Genomic DNA, 13233 nt, shown 5'->3' with positions numbered 1-13233 from the left:
TCAGTAAATGTCATATTTTTCTGCCTTTAAGATAAAGGCAGAATTGACTTAATCTCTATTGACTAAGTTTAGTAACTTTCCTTTTTGCAACTTTCTGAGGTTATTTTCATATTACAGCTCACTCATATATTATGATTTGAGAATATAATTTATTATTTATTCCTTTTATTTTATCCTCCAGAAATCTAGTTCACCATATATATGAATGCTCTGTAAGTACTAGCTGATTTCACTTTGCTGTTAATGAAAACATTTAATTTGATTAACATTTTCAACTGGAAAATTATGTTTGGTTGGCTATTGGGAATCTTAATTTAGTAAACTAAGGCAAGAAACTCATAATCATTACCACAAAGGATTTAAAAGAAAAAATTACATATTAAATGCTTTTGTGAATAATAATATCAGAAGATGTATTAAACTGTGTCTTTCTATAATATTTTTATTTTGTTTTCTTGGCATTTAATAAAATATTGAGTGAAATACTACAATTTTCTTGAATATCTTATTTTCTTTTTTGTTTGTTTGATCTAATCAGGGGAAATCTCTAACACAGTCCCCCCACTACCACAAATTATGCAGTCGAGTTTTCCACGTTTGGGGAGATCGCAGGTGTCAGCACATCCAGGGTGCAATGGATAGGCCTCGCCCTGGGAAAACCACCTTCGTGATCATGGTATCTCCCCTGCCAGGTGAATACTTTATTTCTATCCTAGTTGTTTGAGTCAGTTTTTGAAAGAAAATTTATTTTATCATTTTATCTTTGAGATGACCTTATTAGCTAGAAATCCTTGAAGATTTGAGTGAAGAATCTATAAATCATCTAAGGCACAGACTAATTATAACATTTTGCTTAATATAGATTACCTACATTGATACATAACATAAACAATGAAAGTTTATTCTCCATGATTGTGTTTTCTTGTATGTTCTCAATTATTGTATTACGATCAGAATTGCTATTGATTGTATACACTGTTCCTATCTCTTTAAACAATAGTATATCCTTTAAAAAAGAAAATTAAAACATATATTTTACTTATAATTGCCCAGGCTTTCCTGCTAATTATCTCTGATTCACTTAACAACATTGTGAGATAAGAAGTACTATTATTACCCCTATATTAAGGAAAGAAACGTCATTTAGGGAGATCCTGTGATTTGTCTAAGAAGAGAATGTCACTAAGTAGCAGACATAGTAGGTATGTAAATAGCCACTAATCACTCATCAAACTCTCCTTGCCTCTGTAACTTGGCTCACGTTAGAATTTAGAGGCAAATTACAAAATGTTGCACTTTTGTGTGTGTGTGTTTGTAAATAATATACTCGTTTTCCTATAATAATTTTGGGTAAGAAATTTCTTATGTAACATTTTACTCTTTCTTGCCACACTGGCAACCTCTAGAACTGAGAACTCTGGAGCCCTATTCTTAACACATAATATACTGAAACCAACTGACATGATGTACCAGGCAGATTTTGCTTGAATATAGCAAGGTATTCATCACTAGAAAGACTTCACAGGCAAATTTTAGAATTTTGCACATTTTTTGTCATGTAAATAATATATGGATTTTTCTTATAAGAATTATATGCAAGGAATTTATTATGTAATTAAAAAGTCTATAATTTGGCAAGTTGCTTTTTGAGACACACATATGTAATTTATACACATCATCCCTTGGTATCCATGGTTGCTATACTGTACTGTTTAGGAATAAAGAGAAAAAAGTCTATACATGTTCACTATACATGTTCAGTAGGACTTAGATTTTTTTCCTATATTTTCTATCCATGGTTAGTTGAATCCGGGGATGTAGAAGCCACAGATACAGAGGACCTAAAATACATAAAATCCACTCAACCAAATCGAGGTTGACAATTTTTGTGCAAGATATTTGACTTTTACACAAAGTGATCTGAGAAATCCTGTGAGGATTTGGAGAAGGAGATGACACAATCTGATATCTTTTAACAGGATCATTTTGGCTGTTATGTTGAAAATAAACCCAATGGGACAAGGACAAGGAGACTCCAGGTAAAAGATGATGTTAGTTTGGACAAGGATAGCAGTGATAAAGGTGAGAAACAATGAGATTCTAGATATTTGGAAGGAAGATCCAATAGGGTTTTCTGATAAATAGAGTAAGTGTTGTGGGAGAGTGGAGGAGGGCAGAACATAATTCCTGCCTCGCCAGAATACCGTGAAAATGCTTAACTGGTGGTCAGCACACAGCAAGCTCTGAAATGATATTTGACACTGTATGTCCTCTGGTAGAGATAAGCAAACTGAGCTGCAAAGCTGTTAAATCACTCACCTTACATGACCTTGATAGTTAATGTCATTGCTGTAATGCAAATCCAACTGTAGATACATTGCTCTACAGGTCAAAGGCTGGGTCTACATCCTTGTCATTTATTCTAATTCTACAAGGTCCATTTGATTTGAATAAAGAAAAACACAGTGGAAAAGTCAGTCGAATCAGAAATAACTTTTTTCCTGAACATTTGGGTCACTTGCAACAGCCAAGTATAATTTTGTATTAACTGCAGGAAGCCTAATAATCAGGTTTCTTAAACAAGCATTTTTATACAATTAACTCTCTTGATTAGATATTTTCCCGTTAATGTTGCACGTCGGTGAAATTCTTAGCCACACTTAAAGTCATGTTAAGAGAGAACAAAATAATAGAGACTTGGGAAATTTAATTTATGTCCTTTAGACTGCTTCTTTCATAATCATTGTACTTTATAAATGGTTGGAATGTTCTTCAGGATCCATTTGGTTACTTAGAATACTTATGGAGGCCAGGAGAAGTTGAAGAAAAAAAAAAGCAGCAACACCAAAATAACTCTGTAATATGCACTTTAATAATTAATTTTAACTATAATTTTCTCTGATCCCTTCTGCTTTATTTGATCACTGTACTATGAGTTGTTTGGCTTAGATAAACAATATTTGGATCCATATACTTTTTATGGTGATGACTGAGATATTCCACTTTCTCTCCATCTTATCTAGCTTCTCTAGAGAAAGCAACCGATGGAAAAATAAAGAATGCTTTACTTATTGCCTCAGTGTGTCATTAAATTTTCTTTTTTCTTTTATTTTTTAATTGTTTATCCATAAGTTATTGGGGTACAAGTGGTATTTGGTTACATGAGTAAGTCCTTGGACGGTGATTTGTGAGATTTTGGTGCACCCATCACCTGAGCAGTATATACTACATTCTATTTGTAGTCTTTTATCCCTCACCTCCCTTCCGCTCATCCCCAAAGTCCACTGTATCATTCTTATGCTTCTGCATCTTCATAGCTTAGCTCCCACTTATCGGTGAGAACATATGATGTTTGGTTTTAAATTCCTGAGTCACTTCACTTAGAATAATCATCTCCAATCTCATCCAGGTCACTGCAAATGCTGTTAATTCACTCCTTTCTATGTCTGCATAGTATTCCATCATATATATACCACAGTTTATTTATCCACTCATTGATTGATGGGCATTTGGGTTGGTTCTTGATTTTGCAATTGTGAATTGTACTGCTATAAACATGTGTTCACAAGTGTCTTTTTTGAACAATGACTTTTTTTTTTCTGGGTAGATACCCAGCAGTGGGATTGCTGGATCAATTGGTAGTTCTATTTTTAGTTCTTTAAGGAATCTCCACATTGTTTTCCATAGCGGGTGGACTAGGTTACATCCTCACTAGCAGTGTAGAAGTGTTCCCTGTTCACTGCATCCATGCCAGCATCTACTGTTTTATGATTTTTTGATTATGGCCATTCTTTCAGGAGGAAGGTGGTATCACATTGTGATTTTGATTTGCATTTCCCTGATCATTAGTGATGTTGAGCATTTTTTCATCTGTTTGTTGGTCATTTGTATATCTTCTTTTTAGAATTGTCTATTTATGTCCTTAGCCCCCTTTTTGATGGGATTGTTTTCCTATTACCGATTTGTTTGAGTTCATTGTAGATTCTGGATATTAGTCCTTTGTCATATGAATAGATTGTTAAAATTTTCTCCCACTCTGAGTTGTGTGTTTACTCTGCTGACTGTTCCTTTTGCCGTGGTTCCAGCTATTTATCTTTGTTTCTATTGCATTTGCTTTTGTGCTCTTGATCATGAAATCCTTGCCTAAACGAATGTCTAGAAGGATTTTTCTAATGTTGTCTTCTAGAATTTTCATAGTTTCAGATCTTAGATTTAAGCCCTTAATCCATTTGACTTTATTTTTTATAAGTTGAGAGATGAGGATAAAATTTCATTCTCCTACATGTAGCTAGCTAATTATCCCCACACCATTTGTAGAAAAGAGTATTCTTTCCCCAGTTTATGTTTCTGTTTTCTTTGTTGAAGATCAGTTGGCTGTAAGTATTTGGGTTTATTTATCGGTTCTCTATTCTGTTTCATTGGTCTATATGAAAATGACCATATTGCCAAAAGCAGTCTACAAATTCAACATAATCTCCATTAAATACCACCATCATCCTTCACAGAATTAGAAAACAACTTCTAAAATTCATATGGAAGAAAAAGAGAGCCCTCATAGCCAAAGCAAGACTAAGCAAAAAGATCAAATCTGGAGGCACCACACTACCTAATTTCAAACTATACCATATGGGCATAGTCACTAAAACAGCATGGTACTCATACAAAAATAGGCACATAGATCAATGTTTCATTATATTTCATTACTTACATGTTTCTATCAGTTCTTTTTTTAATTTTGGAAAGAATTTTAATTCTGTTCCAATCTTTTTGTTTTGGGTTACATGTAAAGAACATGCAAGATTGTTGCATAGGTACACACATGGCAGCATGATTTGCTGCCTTCCTCCCCTTCACCTATATCTGGCATTTCTCCCCATGCTATCTCTCCCCAACTTCCCACCCCCCACTGTCCCTCCCCTATTTCCCCCCGACAGAACCAGTGTGTGATGCTCCCCTCCCTGGGTCCATGTGTTCTCATTGTTCAACACCCGCCTATAAATGAGAACACGCGGTGTTTGATTTTCTGTTCTTGTGTCAGTTTGCTGAGAATGATGGTTTCCGGGTTCATCCAAGTCCCTACAAAGGATATGAACTCATTGTTTTTGATAGCTGCATAGTATTCAATAGTGTATATGTGCCACATTTTCCCTGTCCAGTCTATCATCGATGGGCATTTGGGTTGGTTCCAGGTCTTTGGTATTGTGAACAGTGCTGCAATGAACATTCGTGTGCATGTGTCCTTATAGTAGAATGATTTATAATTTTTTTTGATATATACCCAGTAATGGGATTGCTGGGTCAAATGGAATTTCTATTTCTAGGTCCTTGAGGAATCTCCACACTGTCTTCCACAATGGTTGAACTAATTTACACTCCCACCAACAGTGTAAAAATGTTCCTATTTCTCCACATCTTGTCCAGCATCTGTTGTCACCAGATTTTTTAATGACCGCCATTCTAACGGGTGTGAGATGGTATCTCAATGTAGTTTTGCTTTGCATTTCTCTAATGACCAGTGATGATGAGCATTTTTTCATATGTTTGTTGGCCTCACGTATGTCTTCTTTTGTAAAGTGTCTGTTCATATCCTTTGCCCACTTTTGAATGGGCTTGTTTGTTTTTATCTTGTAAATCTGTTTTAGTTCTTTGTAAATTCTGGATATCAGCCCTTTGTCAGATGGGTAGACTGCAAATCCTTTTAGCTTACTGAAAAAATTCCTATCCCTATTTACTAAGCCAATATATTGCAACCCTTGGCTTTTCTTCTCTTTACAGGTTCATCATATAAACAGTCCACATTACATACAAGTAGAATTTGTTCAAAAATAATTTCTTAAAGTTAACCTTCAGAGGTTGATTATATGAGGATAGAGCATTACAAAATTCAAATAAATTACATGTATGTACATGTATGTGTGTATAAATGTGTATATTTTGTATCATCACATAGTAATTTGACCTTTTTCTTTGTTTATACAGTTCTATATATTTAACATGAATCTAAATTTGGGTAGCCACCACCATATACAGGGAAGTTGGATCACTCCAAACATTCTTTCCTACTCTCTGATATGGTCACACCATTCCTCAATACCCGACCTCTGGTTATTACTGCTCTTCACCACTATAGTTTATTGCTTAAAGAATGCCATATAACTGAACTCATAAAGAAGTAACTCTTTAAAACTGACTTCTTCCGTTCAGCATAACACCTTGAGATTCATTCAAGTTGTGTTTACTAATGGGTCATCCCTTTTTATTGCTGAATAGTATGCCATTGTATGAACATACCATAGTTTGGTTTAAGGACATCTGGGTCAAGAACATCTGGATTATTTCCAATTTGGAGAAATTATAAATAAAGATGCTATGAACAGAAGTGATATCAGCAAATTAGTTGATTGGAAGCCCCTAGTGCTTCTCCCACAACAAAAACAGCCAAAACAGCAAATAAACAACTACATTTTAACAAAAATAATCAAAGAGAGCATCAGAGTATGTCAAAGGAGTAACAGAAACCCTGGTGTACACAGAAATTCAGGATAGCCATATAGAGAACTGAGTAAGATATCTGGCCTTCACTACCCCTTTCCCCAACCAGGATCAGCTGAGAGCTAAGAGGCATTATCTTTATAGAGAAAAGATAAGCAAGAGGAACTCAGCTGCCCCCATCAATCCCATGGACAACTTACAATCCTCGCCACTGAGGTCCCCTGCTGTCCTCACAGGTACTAAGCCCAGCTGAGGGAGCTGACTGAGGTCTACACAACTGTGCTCCCAACAGAGAAGAAACCAACCCTGGGTCCCACCCCTGTGGCCTGTACAGTTACTGTGCTCTGACATCTTGGAAATAGAACTACTGCTGGAGTATGTTGTGTTAAGGGGGCAAGTGCCCATAGTACCCCTTTGTCATTGAGGCAAGGCTGCTGCGAAGCCACCCCCTTTCAGTGGTGCAACATCTCCAAGCTAAACTGCAACCAGTTGTTACGTGGGGCCTAGTGGCAGTACAGCTGCTACACCTATTTTCCCCTCCTAGTCCCCAGGTACAGCTGCACCCAGACCCCTGAGGTTGAGGCTGAACCTGCACACTCTTCTGTGGAAAGTGTGCCTTGGCATAACCGTTTCATCTACCTCTCCTAGATGTGACTCTGCCCTGCCTCTAAGGGCCTAAGCTGAAGCTGAATGCTGCCTCCTGGGAAAAAAAAGTATCTTGGCAGAACTCCTCCATCTACTCCTTTCAAGTGCTGTTGAGCTGAAACTGCATTCTTTCTCCTGGAGAAATTAGGCTTTGGTAGAACTGTTGTATCTGTCTACCAATTATGGTTGTGCTCTGTACCCATATGGTTGTGCCAGAACTGAAGCTGCCCACTGCCTCCTGGAGAAATTGCTTCAACAGCAGACTTGATTGAACAGAACAAATATAAGTCTTTTGAAATTACACAGTCAAAGAAAAAATAAAATAAAAAGAAATGAATAATGCTTACAAGACTTACAGAACACCTTTAAATGAAACAAGATTCATGTTATGAAAGTCTCAGTAGGCAAAAAGATAGGCAAAGGCATAAAAAATTAACTTATTTAATGAAATCATAGCTGAAAAATTTTCAAGTCTGGGAAGAGATATGAATATCCAGATCAAAGAAGCTGAAAGGTTTGCAAATACATTCAACTCAAGAATATACCCTGTAAGTCACATTATAAATTGTCAAAAGTTAAGAGACAAAGAAAGAACTCTAGAGAATATCAAGAGAACAGCATCAAGTCTATTTCTGATATAAAGGAATATTTATTAGACTAACAACAGATTTCACAGCAGAAACCTTGGAGACCAAGAGAGAAAGGGAAGATGTGTTCAAAGCGTAGAAAGAAAAAAATTACCAGCCATGAATACTTTATTCAGCAAAGCTATTTATTCTTCAGAATGAGGAAGAAATAAAGTCGTTCCAAGACAAGCAAACATTGAGGAAAATCCTTGCCACTAGATCAGCCTAATAAGAAATGCTCAAAGATGTCCTATGTCTGGAAGTGAAAAGATAGTAATCACCATCATAAAAACATGCAAAACAGAAAACTCACTGGTACAGCAGATACACAAATGAGAAAGAGAAAAGCATTAATCTATATCAACAGAGAAAACCATGAAACTGTACTGACAAACAGTAAGAGAGAAATAAAAGGACAATGGATATACAAAGCAACTAGAAAACAATTAACAAAGTGACAGGAGTAAGCCTATTAGTAATAACATTGACTGTAAAGAGATTAATCTCCCCATTTAAAAAACAGAGTAGCTAAAGGTATAATAAACTATGTCCCAACCAGATAATGACTATAAGAATTTTACTTCACCTATCAAAACACACATAGACCAAAAGTTAAGGGATGAGAAAATATATTCTATGCAAATGAGCTTAAAAGTGCATGGGAGTATCTATACTTACATCAGATGAAACAGACTTTAAGTAAAAAACAGCAAAGAGAGACAGAGAAAGTTATTATATAATAACATTTCATTCAGCAAAAATGATGTAACAATTATAAATATATATGTGCCTAACACTGGAGCACCCTGATATACAAAGAAAATATTTTTAGGTCTGAAAGGAGAAAGAGATTCTAATAAAATCACATTTGGGGATTTCAACACTCCATTTTCAGCATTGGAGAGCTCATCTAGGCAGAAAACCAATAAAGAAACATTAGATTTCAATGGCACTGTATACCAAATGGATCTAACAAATATTTACAAACAAATAATAATCTGATTAAATGGGCAAATAAGCTGAATAGACATTTTTCAAAAATAAGACACACAAATGGCAATAGGTATATGAAAAAATGCTCAGTGTCACTGCATTGTCAGGGAATGAAAATCATTGTGGATTCAAAAATAAATATGATAAGATTCATGATCCCAAATATTTTTCAATTTAAGGAACTGATGATTTGGCCAAATAGACATTAAATACTGAAACCCTTTGTGAAGCATTTTAGCTGTGACATTTTAGAGATCAGAAATATCTTAAATCTAGTCATTTAATTCATGGAGTACTTTATATTCTTTATCTTACTAATGTATTTTTTAAGATGCCTTATCATATTGGTAACTTAGCAGCTAAGTGGCACAGATGAGGTCTAAATTTAGTGCTGAAGGACTTCAAAATCTTTGCTCTTGCTCTACACCAAAATCTTTTCAGGCTACAGATATGAAAGGAATCTAGCTCCAACCATTGTCACTCTCAACATCGGTTGGCTGTAAATACATGAATTTATTTCTGGCTTCTCTTTTCGGTTCCATTGGTCTATGTGTCTGCCTTTATGCCAGTACATCGCAGTTTTGGTTACTATAGCTTTGTAATATATTTTGAAACCATAATGTGATGTGATGCTTTAAGCTTTGTCCTTTTTGCTCTGGAGTGTTTTGTGGTTCCATAAAAATTTTAGGTTTTTTTTTTTTTTTTTTCTTTTTTTTTTTGAAGAATGTTATTAGTAGTGTGATAGAAATTGATTAGATCTTCAGATCAGTTTGGGTGATGTGATCATTTTCATAGTGTTAATTCTCCCAATATATGAACATGAATTTTTTTTCCATGTTTTTGTGTCATCTTCAATTTCCTTCATCAATGTTTTATACTTTTCCTTGTAGAGAGTTCTTTTGCCTCCTTAGTTAAATGTATTCCTAGTCATTTTGTCTTTTTCAAATAATCTATTGTAAATAGGATTGTTTTCTTGATTTCTTTTTCTGCTAGTTTGTTGTTGGTATACTGAAATGCTACTGATTTTTATATGTTGATTTCATATCCTGCAATTTTAACTGAATGTTTTTTCAGTGCAAAGTGATTTTTGGTGGGCATTTTAGGTTTTCATAGTCCCAAACAGAAAAAAACAAACAAATAAACAAACAACAACAAAAAACTTCCTTCATTTTTTCTTTTCAGTTATCCTATAACAGAATATGAATTCACAAATATAAAATTAAAATGCTAGTGGTTTGGATAATTTTATTTTATCTATGAGGCAATTTATAGCCCCTGGAGACAAAGTTATGGAATCCTTACTTACACACTTTCTAATCTTCATCATGTATTTCCAGGCAATGATTCCTATGCTTCAGTGGTTCCTCACTTCCTTTCCCCAAGCAATAATTTCCAACATAATACATTCACTTATTAGCCATTTTCAAGTGGCTTTTATTATTCAACAACCATGGTACATGAACAGGGTACTTAGCAATCTGTGTGACTTTCCTGTTTCAGGATTCCACCTTTAATTCCTTCAGATTTTTACTCAAATGTAGCTTTCTCAGAGAAGCCTTCCCTGGCCCCCTACTTAAAATCACTGCCCTCACTTCATATCCTATTCCATTTCCCTATATTATTTTTTTCCTTAGCACATAGCATTATCAAAGATATCATATATTTTACTTATTGATTCAGTTTTTTGTTTGCATGCTCCAGTAGAATATTAAGACCCATGAAGGAAGGTAGTCGTTCCTGTTATCACTTCATGTTTTAGATCAGTTGTTCGTAAGTTTTAGGAATTCAATTATATATGTTTAATGAATAAAGGAAATGCTTGTAATCCCTCCCATTTTTAACCCTAAGTGAAGAACAGATTTTCTTTGGCTGGCAGCTGTATTATTTTTCTGTTTCTTTCCTCAAAGAGTTACTGATTGAGTGCTGCTTTCAGGTTTTTCAGAAAACAAATGGAATTAAAGAAGTCTATCAACTTTGAAGAAAACTGGTTAATTAAATGGTGCTTCTCTTTAGTGAACATGAGGTTTTATTCTGGAATCTGCCATTTTCTAGAGGTGATCTATTTCAATGGATTAAACTTGCCTTATTATGCACTATATTTGATACCAACTATCTGTTTTTGGTTTATAATAATAATTCATAAAGAATATTTACTATATGCAAAACATTTTAAATACATAATCTCATTTAATTCTCACAAGAAACCTGTGAGATAAACATCAAATTTCCCTGTGTTTAAAAGATGAAGGAGCAAAGATGTAAAGAGGCTGAATACTTTTCCTAAGGAAGATCAGATAGTGAATAATAGTGGTAAACTTGAACTCTTTGCCAATAAAACACGTACTTTCAACCATATTATTGTCTCGCATTAAAGTTACAAAATGTATAATGTTAGAGCTGAAAATGATATTAGAATTTGCCTAAAACTTTCTTAAGTCAGATAAGGGAATGAGACCTAGAATGATTTGCCAGTGATGTGATGCTATTTAGTGGAGGAGAAAAAGCAGGGCAAGCTTATAAACACATTTCCTGAAACACACTTGAGTACTTTTCTACTATACAAATAATGGATAACGGTGCAAATATCTTCTCATAAGCATATACAATGAGAAATTTTGGATTGATTTCCACAGGACTAGTTTCGATGGAGAATTACATTCCTTCTTACTATAATAGTTGATTAGACAGTTCTGGACACGTTCACTCACAGACACACACACACACAGACACACACACACACACAGACATGCGCGCGCACACACACACACACACACACACACACACACACAACCCAATATGGTCCTAGACAAAGACTACTGTTATAACCATAAAGACGTACATCAGATAATCCCAGTGGATTAAACTATTTAGAAAGAATAACCTTTGAAATCATGAAATAATTTCAGTGAAATTCCATTTTAAATCAAATCAACAATCAGATGCAAAGTTTGAGATATACCAAGATGATCTTCAGAAATTATCTAACAATTCCTTTTTTTCCATACCCATCAATATTTTGATCATGGCAAATTCTTTTCCCATAGCACTTTTAAGTTGTAATATATTAGAAATAGTATATTTCCACCAACACCCAGGAAGTATCTATTTCATTATCTTGAACAACTTGATAGTACATAAGCATTATACAATATTTGGTGTCTTCCATCCTACTTTTGCCACCTATTTATGAAAAACAAAATGGAAAAAACAGCTCATATACTTATGACCTGTTTTTATTACCATAAACTTGAAATTGTGTCAATTACTAATACCCAAATCTAGTTAGATTGAGAAAAAGGAGTTTCAGATCAATTATTCTAAAATAAAATTGTTTTGGGAAGATATATTCAAAATATGTACAGTTCCTCTTTACTTTAAAATAATTCCTTGTCATAAGAGATTTAAAAAACACATACAGAGAGTTCATCTGTACTTCTCTTTAACCTTCCCCAATGATAAGCATCTTACCTTACAACAGTATATTATAAAAACCAGGAAATTTACATTAGTATACTGCTATTATCTCAACCGGATTTCACTAGTTTTATAAGAACTCACTTTTTGAAGGAGAATATGTACTTATGTGAAATTTTATTACATATATTAATTCATGTAGCCATCACCATAATTAGGATGGAGTCTTCAGCATTCATGTTACTGCTCTGTAAACATCTCCCTTCTCTTAAATTCTGGCAACTACTGATTTGTTCTCTGTCATTATTGACAGCTGGATAATATTATATAAATGGAATCATATAGTATATAGCCTTTTCAGATTGCCTTTCTTCACTCAACATAAAGTCCTTGAGATCTATCCATGTTGTTACATGTAACTATAATTTGTTCTTTTTATTACTCAGTATTCTATTGTAGGGATGTATCATTAATGTTTGAACGTTTGTTTATATGTTCCCCCTCTGGAGTTATTTGAGTTGTTTCCAGATTTCAACTACTACAAATAAAACTTCTGTGAAAATTTATGTATAGGTGTTTTTGTGGGCATAATTTTTCATTTTCTTATAATAAATATTCAAGAGTATAGTTACCAAATGTACATTTAACCTTACAAGAAGTTATCAAACTTTTCCAGCATGGCTGTGTATCCCGTTTTAAGTGGTTTGTCGCTTATAATTCTATTAAGCAAAATCTATTTACCTAGTCACACATTACAGTTACTGTACCTGAAATCATAAAAAATGGTCAGGAGTAGACACCCAGAGATGCTTTATTAATTATTTCAGGTCATTGGGCCATCTGTGCTTCAATTATTTTCCAAGCTAATATGATTCTAGTTGTGTACTGAAATAAAACTTGATCGTCAATTAAATTGTACATAATGAGAGAAGCAAAAATTATCTACTGGTATTGCTTTCAATATGTAATCCCTCAATTTACTCCCATACGAACCAGTTTTAATTCAGGTTCTTTCCCTAAGGTGGTTCCATATTTTCACAGGAAAAAGTGATACTCACAACAT

General features: G+C 34.3%; 1 non-coding gene across 1 annotated transcript; it reads right to left on the bottom strand.

Annotated features, from left to right (window-relative positions):
• Positions 1-535: 535 nt before the first annotated feature.
• On the bottom strand, positions 536-700 carry LOC119473515. The gene has a single exon (XR_005202735.1). It is a non-coding gene; the product is annotated as a U1 spliceosomal RNA (small nuclear RNA).
• Positions 701-13233: the final 12533 nt, after the last annotated feature.

Source organism: Cebus imitator, unplaced genomic scaffold (assembly GCF_001604975.1).
Source record: "Cebus imitator isolate Cc_AM_T3 unplaced genomic scaffold, Cebus_imitator-1.0 Scaffold164, whole genome shotgun sequence".
Classification (NCBI taxonomy): Eukaryota; Metazoa; Chordata; class Mammalia; order Primates; family Cebidae; genus Cebus; species Cebus imitator.
The sequence above is the reverse complement of the archived record's forward strand: the minus strand, read 5'-3'. Positions and strand labels throughout refer to the sequence as shown.